The sequence below is a fragment of the Paralichthys olivaceus genome, chromosome 11 (assembly GCF_024713975.1).
Source record: "Paralichthys olivaceus isolate ysfri-2021 chromosome 11, ASM2471397v2, whole genome shotgun sequence".
Lineage (NCBI taxonomy): Eukaryota > Metazoa > Chordata > Actinopteri > Pleuronectiformes > Paralichthyidae > Paralichthys > Paralichthys olivaceus.
In genome coordinates, this window is record NC_091103.1 from 19,061,133 (window position 1) to 19,081,476 (window position 20,344).

Genomic DNA, 20,344 nt, shown 5'->3' on the forward strand with positions numbered 1-20,344 from the left:
GCGATCTGTCCAGGGTGTCAGTTGCGATTAGCTGCAGCAATCCCTCGACAAGCATAATAGATGATGGATGGATGATATCATGAGAGGCCAGGATGGCTGTTTGGTTAACAAAATGTCACTTAGAGTTACTGTGTAAATGTAGATGTGTTTCTGAAGGACAATCACAAATGACTTATTTTGTGTTTTTAGTTTAGTTTGAAAGACTTGAACTTGCAGTGGTTAATAAAAATGTGTTCTTGATATTTCAATAAAAACACGTAATCCAATTTCTTTCAAAATGCTGTAGCTGTGGCCAAATGAGTAAAACACAATATGTAGAAGACAAGGTTGACCAGAAAAGTAAGATCATTTGTTTTTAACATGACAGCCCTGAGGTACTTTTTTCACTTTCAACCTTTTTAAAGCTTTTTTTACCTATCCAACATCATGTGCAGGTTTATTCAATGAGAAATTCATCTAAAGTTCATCAGGGGAGCGTTGGGTTTTGCATCACAGTTAAACTACACACTGTTGCTTTGTTTGTTCTCTTTTTGCACAGAGTCAACTGAGGTTCTTGTCCTCTGCAGGATAAAGCATCATATTTGGCAAAATTACCGGCTCAAGGTCTGGCTCGTGTGGCGCCAACATCAATTCCACATCGCATCTTGAAGAACTGAGGGATTGTTTCTGAACTCATACCAAGGGTGGAACACTGTCGTTACAAAAGCTGTTTACTTCAACAACAGAGAGAAAGAGAGAGAGAGAGCTGGGAGGCTGAAATGGAAAAATCTGAAGAGGAAAACAGAGAGACTGGCTGTCAAATCTGCCCGTATCTGAGGGAGAGAGGAATAAAGAGAGTCTCTGCCGCTCTACCTGACCTCGTATGCACGCAAACTTAACCGCACCTTGATATGTTAAAATTTCATCAAATGTGCTTGAGGCAATAAGGGTTAGAAATCACACATGACATTAATTCATTTAAGTGCAGAATACTATGTGATCATTAATGATGAAGTTAATGGAGAGCAGGGCCTGGCGGCTGATTCATTCCCTGGTAGAATTATTTTTAATGATTTCTCAGAACAATTCCAATTAGATAAGGATTACTACTGTTATATACGCCTGCAATTGACCCACCATGTTCCACTTGTTCGTCTTTTGTTCCTTTCGAGGAATTCGGTTTTATGAGGTGTCTTTTCATCTGATGATACGGCAACAATTACAGACGCGCAAGCAATTTTTTTTTTACGACAGTTTTGGAAACGTGGAGGACACTTTCATTTCAACAGTTTCTGAGTTAGAGAGAGACCAGGACCAGTTTCTGGAGAACGAGAGCGGAGTCATTCGAGGTATAAATTGTCTTTGGAAATAGACGACTCATCACTCCCAACCACTCATGTTAAGTGATATGGGCAGTGTGTATGAAATAATGTCAGATTCAATACAGCTTTGAACTATATTTCATTATTTCCCGGCCTGAATAGTTCTCTGAATGTTTCAGGAAAGCCTGGTGCACACAAGAGGATTTTCAACTCTTAAGCAACGTGGGAGACCACAGTCATAATGACAGATTTAACTGATTTAGAATGTTATAATCGTCAAACACACACTAGATGATTTGGTCGGAACATATGACCACACATTCTTCAATGGCGGTTGGCAAACAACTTTCGGTGCACTTCCCCCTTCCTTCTGAACTGGAGAGTGGAAAACTTGCATGATTAAACGTGACTTCAGAGCAAAATCAAACATGGAGGAGGACCAAACATAAAAAAGAGGGAAAAAAACAATGGATGAGATCATGGCTGAGAAGGAGGAATTGGTTTATGCATTTTGCAGCACAAGCTGGAGGTGAGTTGGAAATGTATTGTTGTTTTTATTCAAGAATGCAACGTCCTGTTGGTGACACTTCCGAGTCAGCTTGCTCTCAATTTAACATGTTTGATATAATGACTCGAGATCAATAGCATTAAGATTATTTTTTAAACAACTTCAGGATTATTTGTGCTGATAATCAACACCAAGTGACCTCCAGTCAAGCAAAGCCCCAGGATTGTCAGAAGGGGCAAATCAGGTCCAGAATCAGCCTGATTATCCTCGAATGTGCAGCAGACCTTATCCAGCAAAAGAAATCTACAGCACACGAAGCAAAGAAAGAATATGACCTGAAGTGGGGTAGCATATGCTTACTCTGCAGTAAATAGACATTTGGATGCTGCCTTCTTTGTGTGTTTTTAATTTGTTTAAGCTCAGCATAAAGACTGGAAATGGGGAAACAGCTGGTGTGGCCCTGAGGTTACTCCATCCATCCAACCGCACTTCTCAAGCTTTTGTTACTTTTGCACAGAGCCAAGCCAGTTGTTTCCTCTTTCCTCTGTTTCCCTTACCGTGGTACTGCGTGAAAAAACTTGACATTAAAGTTGCACATTTTTAAGGACATAAAGATATTCCAAGATTTAAGTGGTGACGCCTGCCACAGAACGCAATTCTCTATAATTCAATTCAAATTTTGTATTTTTATTGTTTTACCAAATTTTTACATACATAACCTCAAGGGACTTTACACAACGAGGTCAAGACCTTACAATATCATAGAGAAATGCAGCAGTCCATATGAATGAGCAATCTCCAGCTGTCTCCAGCTTCACTCAGCCCCCTGCCTCATCAACGCTCCCCCACCTCATTCCCCTGTCGACTGGCCACTCATTCAGCCCCACCCTTTATCACTTCTAGCAGTGCTCTGCATTTATAGTTCTCTCACACAACCACAGCACATATTTCCTCATTGCCTAATCCGACTGCAAAGTTTCCTAATCAAAGTATGATTTCATTATCATCCATCGCAGGTTGTTATGTGACTTTTGTGAGATAAAAGAAAAAAACTTCCTATGGATCGTTATTTATGTTAACTTACAATGGCCCTAGGATGCAGTATTTAAGAGCAGTGGCTTGTTAAAAGAGAACAAAACCATCTTGGTTTTCTGTCTTCTTTGTCTCGTTGCACGATGCAATACACCTGCATTTTTGTATCCTTGGTCTGGGGCTGTTTTTCATGGACTCAATATAACTACATTAAAATAGAAATAATTTGTTTTCCCATTGACATGAATGGGGGGTTAGGGTTAGAGTCTGGGGTTCATATTATATACTCTTTTACTATATGTTCTTTAGTGTCTCAAATATCTGCACATCACTATAAATATGGAATTAGCAGTTTAATAAATTTACTAAAGCAACATCAAGAGTAATCCTTCGTCAAAATACTTCCGTTTAGTCTCTATTAGTTCCAGTCATTTCACACCTGTGTATTATAAAAACGTATGAACCTACCTCCTTACCAAGCTCTGTGTGAATCCAAATCAGAGCAACTGTAATTTAGTCAAGGTTATTAATTCGATGGATTCTGATTCGGTGGTAACTTGGCAGTGTCTCTATGTGACAGATAATTCTGCGTCAGTCCTGCCAAGACTCTTAAAAATATGGCTCAACATCAATGAAATTCATGCAGCCACAAGCCAAAAACCCCCCTTCAGAGTTTCTTCCCCCCTCATTCCAGTATAACCTTAACTGCAGCTTTCATGTCATCCAGTCACAGCACAACAAGACCGGGGTGTATCCAAGAGTATTCATGAATATAACATTACCATTTTAGTTATTTGTTTTAATTATATACACATCTATGGGAATGAAATGTTCCATCTTCAGATGTTATTCAAACACTAAAGCTGGTGAGAGTCTTCAGAGAGGTGATTCCGTGGTAAATGAATCATAATTACTTCCAATTTGATGCTTAGACTATTTTGAACAGAGCGTGATTCAGACGAGAACACGGCATGCTCTCACACTCTGCTCTCTGCTTCCATCACTTTTCAGACCTCAGAATAAAACACTCAAAAACACGGGATGCTTTTTAAAATCATTACATTCCAGTTATTGAGTAATGACGGTATGTCCACTTTAGCCATAATGGTGGTGAGCTCGTTTTTGAGTCATCTAATTGTTTCGCTTTCAATATTACCATTACATTTATATTGCAATAGCTGGTCTATGAATCTTCTGCAGAGAACCAGTCATTCAATATTTAATACCTGATTCAAATGAGAATTTCACAGCGATAAAAAGAAGGAAAAAAAGACAGTCCCTGAAAATCATTTCTGCCATTTACATGTTGAACAATTCAAAGAAAAGATGTGCGATCAATCCAACTGTAAATTAGAAAGTGAATTATTTATGTACAATTAAATGATAAATTAAATGTTCTGATATTGCTAGTCTATTAAACTACATATGCACAAAGACAGAAACATGCTTTTTATTAAAATGAATGTGATTCACAAAGATCCACCTGGTTCTGTCTTTTATTTCTCAGTCATTGTGGAAGTGTAAACACAATCCGTTCCCTCGCCTGTTTGCCTACTAGTACTTCAGCCCGCTCCATTTCTTAAACCTCTCGATGAAGACAACAGCAAAATATTAGAATTTAAGCAACTGTGCCACTGGTGAGATTTTATAATATTTCTAGAGAAGGTCAGTAGCGCACTCCAGTACTCTACTTTGAGATACTTGTACTTCAAGTATTTCCATTTTATGCTACTTTTTACTTCCACTCTTTTGCACTTTTGTACGGAGGAATTGTACGCCGTACTCCACATTTGTTTCGATGAGTTTAGCCACAACTTTTTTTTAATAAATATTTTTCCACAGAGGATAATAAAACACTTTTAAAATTGAACACATTTCTATGGATTAAATCAGAAATGTGCAAGAGTTTTGGCTTTCAATAAAAATAAACCTGCAGTCTGTTTCAATGAGGTATTTGCAGCAAATAAAGATTTTTGCCTTCAAATACCTCAATACGTTCAATAACTGACAAAGAGCAAAAACAGAAAATTGATTTGTGTATTCCAAATTATGGCTTACATGAGTATTTCACAGACCAATCAGAGTCAGCGTTCATGTTTGCATGTTTTTACAGAATAAACAAATGCATTTATGTTTACATAAATGAAAATGATGCTAGTTTTTTATGATATTTTCAAATTCAATTTTGTATTTGTATCTTCTTTTTAGTACATAAAAAGTTTATGCTTAGAATGTAACACATCAAGTCTCAACTACTTTTCTTTATCACAAGGGTTCGATAACACCATCTTATATTGGATATTTTTGACATCCTAAATATTGGCACTGGCCTCGGCCCCCAAAAATGCAAATCATTCTGGCTCTAAATGTGAGCAAGAGATGCTTCTATATGTATGAAATAATATATTTGTTGCACATATGCATTGTTTATACATTTAGTTCCAGGAGAAATAAGATATGAAAAATAAAGCCCTGAGCTTGTAACTAAATAATTGGACGGGAGGACGGGAGAGTTCCTACTTGAAACAAGTACCATTAAATTAGGCATGTTACATAAAGACATGAGGCTCATGTGTGCAGATTTCACAGCCTCCTCTGAAACTGTGGAGCCAACGTGCTGCAGAAAGCAAGAGGAAAAATGTCAAGCTATAGATCTTCAGAGAGCGACGCGGCAACATTTGTCAGTCACCTCTCTGTGTAAAACTGGCTCTGCCTCGCAGGTGACCTTCCAAGGTCTATTTTTGTCAGGTAATGACTGTCATTATGAATGTCTTTGCTTCACTGTCTTTGCTTCCACAGCAGAAGTCATGCTCAGATAGAGACGTTCAGACAACAACAGCGGTCTGGAGCTGATCCCAGTCAATCTGACCAGCAACCATGGAAAAGCTGATGGATTGTTGGGTTTCCCACATCCTTGTTCAGAGAGGAGGTGGAGTTGCCGCCCTCTCAGAATGTACTTCGGCGCCTCCAGCTCCCTCTTGATTGCCTGACATCCTTTATCAACAGTCAAGTAATTCTGTTCCCTTGGCAACAGTTTCCTGCTGATACAAAGAATCAGGTATCACCTTCAAAGTTTAAGAGTGTGGTTGGCAGCCCCCGTATTTTCCTTTTTTTCTAATTCTGTATTTAGAAGATAGTTGAGGACATTTCCTCAGCTGTAAAGATATCACCTGTTCACAGAGATCATTAGAAGTCAGCAGCAAACGAACAGCAACATTTCATTTAATCTATTTTAAAGACAAAAAGAGAATAATAATGAACAGCATCACAGGGTCGATTCATACCCTGCATGTTTCCAATGCTGACTTATTTATACTGGAATAATTACGTGATTTATGAAAATCATTTTCTGATGAATAGAAGCTTCAGATTGTCTCTGTATCTCTATTACATATGGAGATATTTGGAAAATGTGCTTTCCGGATCAAATTTCACTTGAACTTTGGCCTAATTACCAAAACGTGACTACTACCTACAAAATGTCTAATCAACATACCTAATTTTGTGAATGGTTTTGCTTTTGTTTGCCTTTTTCTTGTGAGTACCAAATATTTATTTCATCCCTAATCGATTTTAGTTTTGGATCTTTCTTTTAACATGCAGAGTGCACTTCCCCATTATTATTTTCTTCTTTCATTGTTTTTTCAAATTGTGAATTAGTTTAGAATACTTGAATTTAACCACGTCTCCATGGAACTGAAGAGAATAGATTATTCGGTAGAGGAAATCTTTTCAGAGGTTGATCTCTAATCCTTTGAGATAGCTGCATAATCATTACAGGCGAAACCCAAAATTGGTACTGATAACTTTCAGATTTGCTCAAATTGACCAGTTATATGGTAGAAACTGATATATATAATACAAACAGGAGAATAATTGGACGTCCATTCATTTGTAGTGGATCTCCATCTAAATGTTAACAGCTTTTCTTTTTACTGCATCCAGGAGTATTTTCTTGAATGGGGGACGGTACAAGGCGTGTTTGAACCCCCAGACACCTGCCATGTATGTGGCAGTTGAATATGTCATTGGCCGGAGTTGGCCGAGGCAGGCGTGTTGGGAGCTCTGCTGTGAGGCGGGTGACATCGCTGCAGAAAACCAGTGGGGCTTTGTGAAGACCATTCATCAATAATTTCCTTCGTGGGCCTTTATCTTGTGGCTACAGCTTTTCAACATGTAAACACACTGTGCTATTATCTGCCATGTTGTCAGGGATACAGTAATAAACCATCGGGGAACAAAAATCAAGCTCCTAACTTGAGCACAATGTAGAAGTTGACCCCATCATTTCCCCGGCCTCATTGTTCTTGTCCGCCTACAGGTGCACCTTTGTTTTCAGGTGGGGTTCAGTTGTCAGATGTGAGGTTCCTGTGTCCTCTTTCTGCACTGCCCTACATTTAGGTCACGACTTTCTTCTATAAATTCCCCTTTACTACCTGTGATTGGTCTCTGCGGTGCTGCATAGCTTCTGCTCACTGTGTCTCTATGGGGCTGTATATCTGCTGTATCTTTCCTTTTTCAGAGGAAGCTCTGCTCTCATGTCAAATCTTTGTTACTCTACAAAACTGTGAGCAGTTATATAGCAGCGATAGAATTTACATGTATAATATGTAACCACGGCGACTTTGAGACAAAGCTCTCTGTATCTGGGTGGGTGTAAGATTTCTGGAACATTTTTTTCCCTATTTGACCTTTTGGGGACAACATGTAATTCAAATTATACCATTAACTCCCTACCAGCGCTGACATGCATCAGCCCTGAACGCTGTATTCACCATGGGCAGCACCATGTTGGTTTCATTTCACTTATAATATATTCTCCGGAGAACACTGACTTTATTATCTGCTGGTTATTTTAAGGCCAGAAAGTAATTCATTCATTCTCATTCAAAGCTGGAAGGCGATTATCTGTCAACAATATGTGGCACTTTCTCATAAACATGTTTGTTTGTTCTGAGTGTTTTTAAAAATTTTAGTATTTCATTTCATTTTATTATTATTATTTCATTGACATATCAAAAATCACAATATAAAACAGCAAGAGACTGATCCACAGCACAGCATAAAAGACAATAATCACAAAGGACAAAATAAAAAAATTTCATTTTGTGTGTTTCACCATTTTAGCTTTTATTGTGCACATAATTAGCTTGGAGAGAACAAAGAGAGACAAATAAAAACATGCTTCTCAGAAGAAAGATTTCTAGATTTAATAAAAAAGAGTTTTAGGACCTTTCAAAGCACAAATTTAGAGCATGTTCCTATTTCAGGGATGTTTTTTAATGAAGTTTGCTGTAGCGTTTATTTCAATCATCCTGGCAGATTGGATATCAGAATATAAAATCTGAGACATAGATGCAGATGAAAACATATATCTTAAGTTCAATGTGAAGCTTTGTAGATATAAATGTCAGATAAAATGCGGCCACGCTGCATTTCACAGCCCTTGGAAAGTATGAACGGATGATTTTGCCCTTCTCACCTGAGGGGCCCCTTCATTCATACTTATGTCCGGTGCGAGTCTTCTCCTCTTGTCAAAGGTGAGTGTGTATCAAACATTATCATTGGAGGCAAACTCGCCAACAGAAAGGAACAATTTGAAACCTGACTCACATGGTCGGCTGATATCACGGGTCAAAGGCTTTGTAACATTCACTTATACGCCTGCACATCAGGTGCACTCATGTGCACAGAGTGGGCGGTGAAATGTTGAAAAAGTAGAAACTTTTAAATGTGAGGACATACGCAGCCATATTTTTAGGTCTGGAGGCTTTTAGAAACAACTCAGGGGACATTAATGCTCATTTGTGAAAAAGAAACAAAGGGTAAAGGATTTCTTTTCCAGTCTTTATCCACTAATATGAGTAACTTCTTCATTAACGTAATTACATCCTCACCATCACAAACTTGAATCTATTTCTTCAACTAAAACCAATGTTAAATGTATTTCTATATATTTGTATTGTTTTGCAAAGAAAAGAGGATATAAAACAACATTAATCACTTGTTTATGTTATATTATAGATTTAACATGTTATACAGTAGAAGTAGTAAACATGTAAGTACTTATTCAACCTCTTTACCCAGTAGTATAAAGTTTAAAGCAGTATAAAGTATAAAAGTAAAGCTTTATACTTTATACTACTGGGTAAAGAGGTTGTATAAGAATGTACTCACAGTGTAAAGGTAGAAATTAAACCCTCTGAAGGCCATTTCTACTGACTGATTTAAACAAAGTAACAAGCCTGAAAATATAAGAAGGAGGAAGTATAGATATTTGTGTTCAAATGTAGGGAGTGAAAGTAAAAAGTTAAGGTAAAGGACAGATATCTGAAAGATTTTCCGGTAACAAAGTATTTGTACTTTGTTACTTCCCACCTCTGCACAACAGTTCCTTTCCTAAAACACGTGGTTGTAAACCTGAAGGACACTTAACAAAAAACGTGTGACTCATTATTCATCAAATAAGAAACTCTTCAACCTCAATCACATCACAAAGTCTTTTCTCTTCAGGGAGACCAAACCTGCCTCTCAATACACCTGAGCATCATGAGCACACACACATCTTTAAAGTCGACTTGTTCTTCATGACTCAATTCATACGTGGGTGAATTAGTGGTGACTGAACTTTTTAATAAGGAAATACAAAACATGTCTAGGCTAGAAATGACTCATTATCATTTGGACTTTACTGAGCAAATCCCTCTTCAGTGAGAATATAATGATAAAAGAATAATTTTATACCAATTACTGAAGTTTTTTAAGGCTTTTTTCAGTCACATGTATTTAAGGGAGCATTGAGTTGGCCATGTTGATGCTATAAGAAGTTGTTAAAAGAATGGCTCCAATTAACTGCAAGTAAGTTTTCATTCCTCTTTAATTTACTTGAAGGGAGGAAGAAGAGCGGGCTGCCTATTAAACCGGAAGGTCTGTGGTTTGATCCCTAGTTCTAAATCCCAAGTGTCCTTGGGCAAGATACCGAACCCCTGACGGCTGTGTGTGAATAGTGTGGGATTGGAAAAAGTGCAGCACATAATAGCACTGTATGAACATGTGTATAAATGGGTATAGTTACAGTTAATTTACCATAAATTACTAATTTATATGTGAAGTCAAAATGTGCATATTTTCATGCTTAGGTCAGAAAGACAATTCACTGTACTGTCAACAATTATGTTGAGCAGTAATATTTACATAGGTGTGCTAATGTCTCTGAAATATCAAATAAAACAGTTCCTTCCTGGAAACTACAGAGCAAATTATTAGAAAATTATGGTGTCATAAAAATGGAGGGTTATAATACATAACTGGGTTGGAGTGTTTAAATGATTCCAAATACTGCTTGGCTGAACACATTCAATCTTACATCTTGATCCTATATATATATATATATATGTAGCCTATGTGTAATATATATACATACACAGTATATATGATATGACAGATGAACAGCAGCGTGGAGATATATGGCATCCTCAGAACAGTGTATGAATACAGAGTGGATTAAATGTGTCATGCAGCGTGGAAAGGTTGTAAATGTGAGCCAGAGCTGGGTCACTGTTAGGGCCAGGGTGAGCAAATGTCCTTCAGTCGCTGGAAAATATGATTCCCACTCTGGGAGAGATTTGTCAAGGGGGCATTGATTGGGGCTGTGGTGGGAAAGGTGACATGCTCAACATGCTGAAACAAGCATCTTCTCAGCCCGGAGGAGCAATACCAATATTTCATCCTGATCCCTTTCCAATAGGTAGCTGCAGCCGTAAACACAGACACCCCTGATTTACTGCTGCTTAAAAATGTAATTATACGTCTGGACATATAAAATCTCATCAGATCATTTGGTCGGTGAGTGTGTTATGGGCATGAATCCCTCATAGGCTTTGTGGATTTCTGTTTTTCATTTTATCTTTTTTTCTATTAAGGATGTCACATTGATTATTGTGGTTGTAATCAGCAGTCCTTGGCAGCGTGATTGGTTGAGACAACCTAAACGCTCTGCTGCGACGCTGTCTTCCTTGTTTCTTTGTAACGCAGAGATCCCACAAACAGACATGTGCTTCGAGTTGTTATAATGGTGCCGTTTAGTTTTATCAAACGATGTCACCGTGGCGTTTTCACAGTTATAACCCTGGTGGATCCCTAGAAAAAAGCCAGTGCTCCTCGTCAAAGTGCTTCCTAATGAACTGTGTTGTTTTCCTTCGTGCATAGACACCCTTGGGTTTGGAAACTCTCACCCTGCATATGACAGGCTAGTTTTTAATGGCCGCACTTTGCACCAGGCTCACAAGGGATACAAATGCAGGGGAATAAAGTATTATTAAGGTCGGAGGCATATTCTGCTGGTAAGGAGAAAGACGACTACATTCTTGCTCCGAGGAAAATTATATTTCTTTCCACAAAAAGCATATCTGCTTAGCGAATAAAGTCAGTTTCTTTTGTCTGTGACAGATAAATCACCTGAACTTTCAACAATTACACTGTTGGGCTTGTGATGCATATACAAGTTTTTACAGGTACAGTATTTTATTTACTCATTTTGGTGAGATAGTTCCTTGTCCGGGGAATAATAATTCATCCACTATCATCTGTAAGGCTGAAGTGACATTCACAGTTTGTAAATATATTCCTTTTATCAGACCCAGTGGAATGATATGCATGAGCAGGGCAATTAAACAGGAATATGTCGACAATTAAATTACATGGCACTAATTGCTTCAATCATCAGTTCACCATTCATGTCTTTACACAGCATCACAGCCATGAATTTATGGTGCATCTGTAAAGGGTCCAATGGCGGCATAAAATTTCCATTAGCACCATCTCTGAGCCACAGAATCCCTATTTTTTAATGATGACTGTTTGCTTTTCTTTTTCACTGCTGATTATTCTTGTCTGCCACCAAGACGTTAATATTAATGCTAGAATCCATCAAAAAAGAAGAACGTTTAGAGGGATGGGCGATAATAATAGATTTTTGGTAGTTACATTATTCAGTCCAATGTTACTATTTATACTTTTTCCATCCATCCATCCATCATCCTACCACTTATCCTATGAAGGTCACCGGGGGAGCTGGAGCCAATCACAGCCGACCATGGATGAGAGGAGGGGTATCACAGGGACGGAATACAGAGACTAACAACCGTTCACGTTCACATTCACACATACAGTCAATTAACCCTAAGCCCAGTTAGCCCACTGATGATTTGGACTGTGGGAGGAAGCTGGCGTAAAGACAAAGAGGGAAATTGCAAACTGTGCACAGAAAGGCTCCGTGCAAGCCGGGATTCAAGAACCTTCCTGCTGTGAACCCCATGCCACCACGCCACCCCAGCCGTTTCTAGTTTCCCTCAGATCCTGTAGCACCACATGTTATGATCAGTTTAATAACTAGATCCTAGAGCCTCATTATCTGAAATAGTGTTTTTGCCTGGGGGTGGGAGTCTTTTTTTTTATAAAAGGGTGCTGGTATCGTTTTCATGATGTTTGGAAGAGCGAGGAAAATCCTGCTATTCACACTCTGCGGAGATATCATTCAGTACGCTCACTTCTGATACAATTGCACTGCAGTTATTCTATGTTTAGTCTAATCTATGTTTTGTATTTAATCTTTTATCAATGCATTTTTTTGTGGTCTTTTATTTTTTAATTTAAAATGTATTACAAAAACTGCATTACATGGCAAAACTGTGTATGGGCCTATTGATATCGTGCATACTGATGGATCACACATCCTGTGTCTTTGTATATTTCCCCAAAATTATCTTGTGATTTATCATAAGAAAGTTCTTAATCTCGATGAGAATTAGAATAAATAACGTTAAATAAAGCTCAACTAACTAACCAATCAATATCCTGTATGTGGTAAATATTCATGAATCTACTTCCACATTAAACTGTGGGAAAAATATATGTGCGGAGAGAACATATTGGAAAAAATGATGCATTTCATCACAGTCAGCCGATGTGGAGGATTTCAGCACCGTGGCGATGCAGCGACACAAACAGCGAGCTGCTGCTGAGGATGACAACTTAATGAAAGCACCTGCTGGTGATGAGAGCGGCCTGACCCCCTCTCTGATGAATCCTCAGCTCTTGGACAGGGTTGGTATTCCTTGTGCCTCCTCTCCTCATTTAAACTCTACCTATATGCTCTGCATTTAAAATGACACTGAATGTAATTTCTTTTTTTATACTTGTCCTTTCGTTTATCATTCATTTGATTTGGTTAGTTCCTTTTATTTCATTGCTAAAATATAAATGAAATACTTGGCAAGGGCGTCATGGTTCAGCAGCGCTGTCGATTGCAGTCCAATGGCACATCCTGTCAGTTATCACAACAGACATTAATCCCCTGAGTCTCAGGGTCTCAAACCTCGCCTTGGACAAATGAAAGAATAAATGATAAGGGTGTCCTGAGGGAAATGCTTACTGCTTTCTCTGAGTGCTGCTTCACTTGCTATGGTTTTAACGTCTCTAAATCAAATGTGGGCCCCAACTGACTGAGGGAAAAGAGGCTGTGTTTGGTTTATTCCCATTCAGGGCGACCTCTGAACTCTTCCTGCCACTGAACTATACCCGAAAGCAAATGACTGTGAGAATCTATACAGTATCAATGCATGTCTAAAATGAACTGACTGTGAACGCATTTAGTGCAGAAACTTAGTCCATAAACAAAAATCATTTTAACAATCCATCAATTGGTCTGAATTTATCCAGGTCCAGCTTCTCAAAACAGAGGATGTGCTTTTTTACCCTTTCTTTTATAAGTTTGCTCATTACATGTGTGTTTTCATGTACATTCAGTTGCTATTGGTATTTTCTCACATGGAATAGATTAAATCAGTGTCCGAGGACCCTACAATGGGTCACAACATAAGTCTCAGGGGTCACAAGAGGATTATCAATAATCTTTTTTAATCTTTCTGCTAAACCAAACTCTGTTTATGTTTTCAGACCTTTTTATATTTACTGTTATGACACATAGAGCACAAGGCCCCACCAAATTCACACACTCATAAATATCAGTCCCCTAAATGTGCCTGATTTCTTTCATCAAGATCTATGAATTATCCCCTGAGAAGTCAGTGAACATGTCAGAAAACCTCACAATGTTTAACAAAGTGAAAACAATTCCTGGATCCACCTCCTAATCCAGATTCTCAAGAAAATGAAATGGGTTTGTCCTTGGGTAGTGCCACACCCCTCCACAAAAATTCATGGGAATGGGGTGAGTAGTTTTTGTGTTATCTAGCTCACAAACAAACGGACAGACGTGAAAACATAACCTCTTGGTGGAGGTAATTAACTGATAAGTTGATCTGTTCCAGCTCAAGGAAACTGACTCTGATAGAATACGTCTCAACCCTGATGAGGAGCGGTTGACCTTGCTCTGTTTAAAGGAGTCTCTTGGGAACCGCTGGATTCAATTATACATTTTCTTTAGCATCTTAAGCTCTATCTACAACATCTTTCAGTCTTTCATGAAACTTCTACTCAAGCAATGTTTGGTAAAGTTCCTCCAACTGTAGGTAATTCACACCATAAGATTCTTCACAACCGATAACTGGCTAGGCAAATGAGCTTTGGTGACGAGGCTGCGTCTGTGTTTCATTCAGTAAATGAGAAAGATTAAAGAGAAAAAAAATGAAAAAGAAAATCAGCAGATTCATGTTTGCCAGTTTGATCTGTGTGTGAGAACGAGGAGGATGAAATATAACAGCTTAAACAGTCGACTGCTCAGTGCATTGAAAATCCACTGGCACTGTTGGAGAGACAGGTTTTTCCTTCACTGCTGCTGACTTGTTTTGTTTGCGACAAACCGATGAATGCAACATCAACGGACACCTGACGCAGCTCACAGTAATCTGTAATTTACACAGACAAGGTTACTTTTTCATTGTCGAGCTGAAGAGGTAATAAACCCATCATGATGCTAAATACAATAATAATGCTGCTTTTCTGTTTGCAGTTTTGGTTTGACAACCCAGCCTCTTACAAAGCCTGTGGCCTCGCAGATACAACAAGATCATCAAGCAGTTAGGAGTCAGAGCATGTGTGTGTGTTTATGTCAACGTGTGTGTGTCTGAATGGTACACACATATACGTTGTTGATTTTTTTTCTCTGGTGACATTACTCTGGTTCATTTTCACCTCCACCCTCTGCATCACAAAGTGGTGTGTAAGGAAATTCTATCCAGCATTACTGTTCTTTGCCTCTAATGAATCAACACATTTGCAACCCATACATTTTTGCATTACGATGATTCGGAGAGTCCAACAAGGAAACATATGCAGAGGGTGGCCTGCTAGAAAGACGCCTGCAAAGACCTTCCACAGTCCAGAGCTAAATCCCAGAATGTCCGTGACTGAGTGAGCGATTGCAGAAGCCTTCTACGGTGCCTGTTCACTTCCTATTAATGCAGTTTTATCACAATTGGCCGCAGTTCAGCAAGAGGGCAGTCACAAGGTCTAATCCTCAATGCATTGGAGTGGATCTAGCTAAACAGTTACTCATCATTGTTGACTAATTCCTTGAGTCATAAAAAACCCATTTTGTTTTACTTTTGGTAAATAAAGCATTGGTTATGTATCAGAATTTAAAATATTCTAATGCTTATAGTTTTTCTCACAGGGAGGGTGATTTTGTCCAAAACACGTTGCCTTTCTGCTAATGCATGCTGATTGGTCAGTAATTCATTACTAATCACTACGGGACACCTTCTTCGATGCCCTCGGAAGCGAATTAAGTTAAAATGACAATTTAAATTTAAAGATGGAGCAGGAGGATCATCATGTTTGACAGCCAGGTGTAAAACAGGCTAATGTAGTAGCTTCTAAATATTCATGCTGGCATTAATAACGTCATTCCATGCTTACACAAAACAGACTCAGACTGAAACGGTGACTAATGTAAAGATTTTTGTGGTGCGGGATGTCGCAAATAATTTTACTATGATTTAAAAGGCACAGATCTAATCTAATGGAACTGTTGTTGTTCCAACTTAGTGCATTTGTTGCAACATTTACTGACTTCTCAAACCCATAACGATAAAGGATCCTCTGTATATAGTTTAAGTCCCCCTCTGGTGTGTAAGTTATTACACCCCCTCAAACTCTTCTGTGTTCCTTAAAATGACATATTCAAAATTCCCCTCAAGACCTTATCAGTTGTTTTCAGGCCGGCATTCCACTGGAGGAGAACTTTAGCAGTAAAAGTTGATGAAATGGATTTAAATGTAAAATCCTTTCAAACATGACAACGTTAAACGAGTCTGTCGGCCCAATGAAATGTAAATGTACACATATAGTGTCGGCAATGATGTCACTTCCTGTGGTTGTGGAAGTTTTCCCTGTGACATCTGATTGGTCTGTGCTCTCATCCTGTGAACAACCTTTCTAAATGTATAAAAGTACAAATCACAGACACTCGCACATTGACTCAGTCTTTGTTTCAATATCTGAGAGAATAATGGGAATGTGGCCAACTGCCAGTGATCTTAAGCTCCACACAGAATCAATATTAGAGGCCTAGAATGTGATTCGACACAACAACATAACACCATGAAATAATGTTGGCCTACAGCAGTTTGTGCGATCACTAGTGTTAATACCGATAAAAACCATTGTAACAAAACACTGGAAGAACAGCAGTCACTGAATGGCTCTGAGTAATCAACTGCCTGATGGTCTTTGGAAAGCTTCATCCATTTCAATATATAAAACCAGGTTTAAGGTTGAAAACTTTCATTCACATGTGCCTTTAACTCATCTGTTTTATAAGGTCACGCCATCATTGTAGTTCATTCTATTTTTATTTTTATATTTTACACAGTTATCATGTTTTTTTCTATTACTTTTTCCCTTTCAACTCTTTTTTTTACCTCTTTTAATCAATACATCCCTTTAATGGACTCTTATAATCTTCTATTTTGCATGAAATTGTTTTGAACTGTTCTTCTCGATTTTCTTATAATTTTGTTCATGTGTTGTTTTTATGGCCCTGAACAGCATCTGGAATCTGTGTATGAAAGCTGCTTTAAATAAAGAATTGTCACTCACGTCTTCTCTCTGAAAGTCCAGGGATAAAATCTATTTTTGCTTTTTCTGTCCCATGATGCGTTCTGAAATAAGTCTCATTTCTCTTGTCCGTCTATATGCTCAGTGGTACGTATCGCGGTCAGTGAGGGAAGGCTTCGTTATTGAGTTAGAAGAATAGTGGAATGAATGTCTGTATAAGCAGATGTGGGTGCACAGTGTCAAATCCCCAGAAAGGAGACTCCTCTGCCTACATCACAAACCCTGCACCACCCAAGCTCTCTTATCATCAACTACCCACTCCTTTGACTTATTTAAAAACATTTTCTATTCCCAGCTGTCAGATGTGATGGTTAACCATCACATCTTTTCACCCTACCAGAGGCAACAGCACACTGTCAGGCCCCACAGGCAATCGCTGGGAATGTGGACACCATGGGCACACCAGTTTCCTCACTGTAACCCCTCACTGAAAGCTGAGGGACCAGACCTACAATTATATTTCACATCGGAGCCACATTCAACCGGCTCCCATGCAAACATGCACACTTCTCGTCCAATTTCTGGCAGAAAATGTTTGTGCTGTGCAATTGTGTTGATAGAAGAGAGCGACTTGAATGTTAAATCAAGCTGAAGTCACTAATATAATTTTTTATTCGGCTATTATGTTGAGCCTTGATAAGAGTAGATGTTTCTGCTAAACAGTCGGGGGTCGCCACACCTGTGTGTGTATCAAAGCAACAAAAGAATTTCATCATTGGTAAACATGGTAATTCAGTAAACGGGAACTGTAGAAAGAATGGGACATTTTATTCATAACTGTATTACTTCTAAAGTGAAGTTCTTTGTGAGGCATGGCTGCAGGGCCAGAACCAAATTGTATTGCTCAAGGACAATGCAGCAGGGCAGATGCTCACCAGCACCACAATGGTCTTAAACAGTTTTCCATTATTAAATGCCAGTCTTTTTAAGGAATGACCTCGATCCCCACAGGGCACATGTGTCACATGCAGGATTTCATATGCGAGTTTTAGCCTGATTCACAGTGAGCTGTCATGGCCGATTACCATGGTGTCACATATCAGTTAAAAGTTGGCTGACGAGACCTTGCATCCCCTGGCAGGGTCCTGAAGTCAATCTGTGCAAAACTCTGGCAGGTCCGGGGAAGCTCCTTGACTCACGACAATCCCAAAATAAGGTCCTCTGAGGGAGGCAGGGCAGCGATGCAGGGGCAGGAGGGGACACGCTGAATGGATGCCAGAGTGGACTCGAGTGTGAGGTCACTAAAAACGTTAACAGTCCAGGCACTTGGCTCGCTGCAGTATGTCATAGCTCTGTACCCACCACTGCAATTTTATTTCCCAGTGGCCTCAATTTGTCAAAAGGGATTCTGTGCGTGTCAGGACTTCCCCTCATAACCAAGGGCAGCCTAGTTCTGAGAGAGTGAGGCCCAAACAGCTGCAGTGAGACTGTTCTAATGCTAACAGCCCTCTACTTAAGACAGAATAATCACCATCATACCAACACGTTTGCTTTCCCTCCCCCCTCTAAGTTGCCTCAGGGGGTTGGTGTGTCATGCCCAGCATAAATAGAAAACAGCATTTCCATCTGTCTGGTAAACAAGCTGGCTAAGCCACCACCTCAGTTATCCCATTTTGGATAGTTCCCATAGATGTGAGGAGATTCAGATGCTTTATGCTCCAGACAAGGGTTCATTACACCAAGCTGTAGTGATAATTTCATCTTAAAGCAAGTACTTTGTTCATATGTGCATTTTAATGGTACAGAACACAATGGAGTGCCAGGACTACAACAGAGTGTGTGTGTTTTCCCTAAAAATTTAAAATGTAGTTGGTAATCTTGGACAGAAATAATAATTTCAAGCGCTCTCAAACTCACTCTTACGTGTCACTTATTTACTGCGTCTTGAAAAGCTGTGAATGACTTTTCTTCGATACTCGACTGTGAATGAAGAAGTCACAGAAAGAGTTCAGAGGGATCATTAATAATTACCACAGACCTTGAAATTATAACACTTGAAGTTTTAGAGAATTGCCAGCCTCTTTTCAGTTACCTCTTGACAGCTCTCAACTTTAAGCTGCAGAGAAGTTTTTTTTAATTCCATAATGCTGCAAGTATGTTACTAAAATCCTCCAAAGTACCAATGGCTGGAGTTTAATGGCATCCTATTTTCCTGGGGGCAATAGAAAACAAGGTATTTTAATTATAACTTTTATTTATTTATACTGTTACCATACTTACTATTACTCAGCATGATACTTGTGCTTTCAGTCACGGCCAAGTGGCAGAACATTGCAAATATATTGTATAGTTTAATTAAAACACAGAGAGTTTTATATACCTATATATGACCTATATACCTATTGTGGTGTATTTTGTTTTCATCTTAAACAAATTTACAATAGCTCGTACATGGAGGGTGGGAATTGCAATTATACCCACGGGCACTGCGATTAATCTGCAGATTAGGTGGATTGGGCTAAAAAAATTAACCCTCTGATTCTAAATGCATGGGTCACGGTGGTGACATGATACATTAATAATATGGAACACAGTAATTACACTTTCTAAAGTGTGAGCAGAGCAGAACTACGGTCAGCTTCATTTTTGGTCAGGCACGACTAAGCAAACTAACAATGAGGAATGGTGAGACATACAGACATTAATACAAGTTATTGGGAGCAGAAACAGGAGCTAAACAGGCAGAAAACTTCTAATCTAATCTAATCTCATCTAATCTCATCTATGAAGCAAGAAACTGTAATTCACGCTTCTTCAGAACCAATCATCCGATCGACTCATCGTCAATATTCTTTAATACGATTTGTATTTGCTGTAACTGCAGGTGGTGCAGGGGCATTTGTTGGAATTTGGAAACTAAACACATTGAGAATTAATAAACTCTGAATAAACAAGTGATCTGTGCTGTGCCCTGCAGCAGCAGGGTGGGTCTACATGTCATGAGCACAGTCGGAGCTCTACAGCTGTAAGAGGAAAGTCGTTTCACACAGCGTGCTTTAAGAATTACCTAAATATGAAACTGTGCAGCAAAGACACAGTTCATCAGGAAGACATAGATAATTACTGAAAGCAGAATCTCTGATCTTTAACGTTTCTGGTTTGTTTTAAACTAGTCTCTTTCAATGGAACAAAAGATATATCAAATATATATAATAATAATAAATATAAAGCTTTTATTTTGCCACTATCAACTAATAACGAAAGCAACAGTTTGATTTTGGGACATTTTCACTTCAGAATAACAGCATGATCACTTAATTTATTGTTGCTTGTACATGGTACAGATGATGATACTCTTTTATAAAAAACCTGACAGTCAAAGATATAATAAAACCATGTGCAACAACAGGAACAACTATTTGAAATGCTGCAAAAAGAAATTAAAAATCTTAATTGGTTGTATTGCAAATAAAATCTCTCTCTC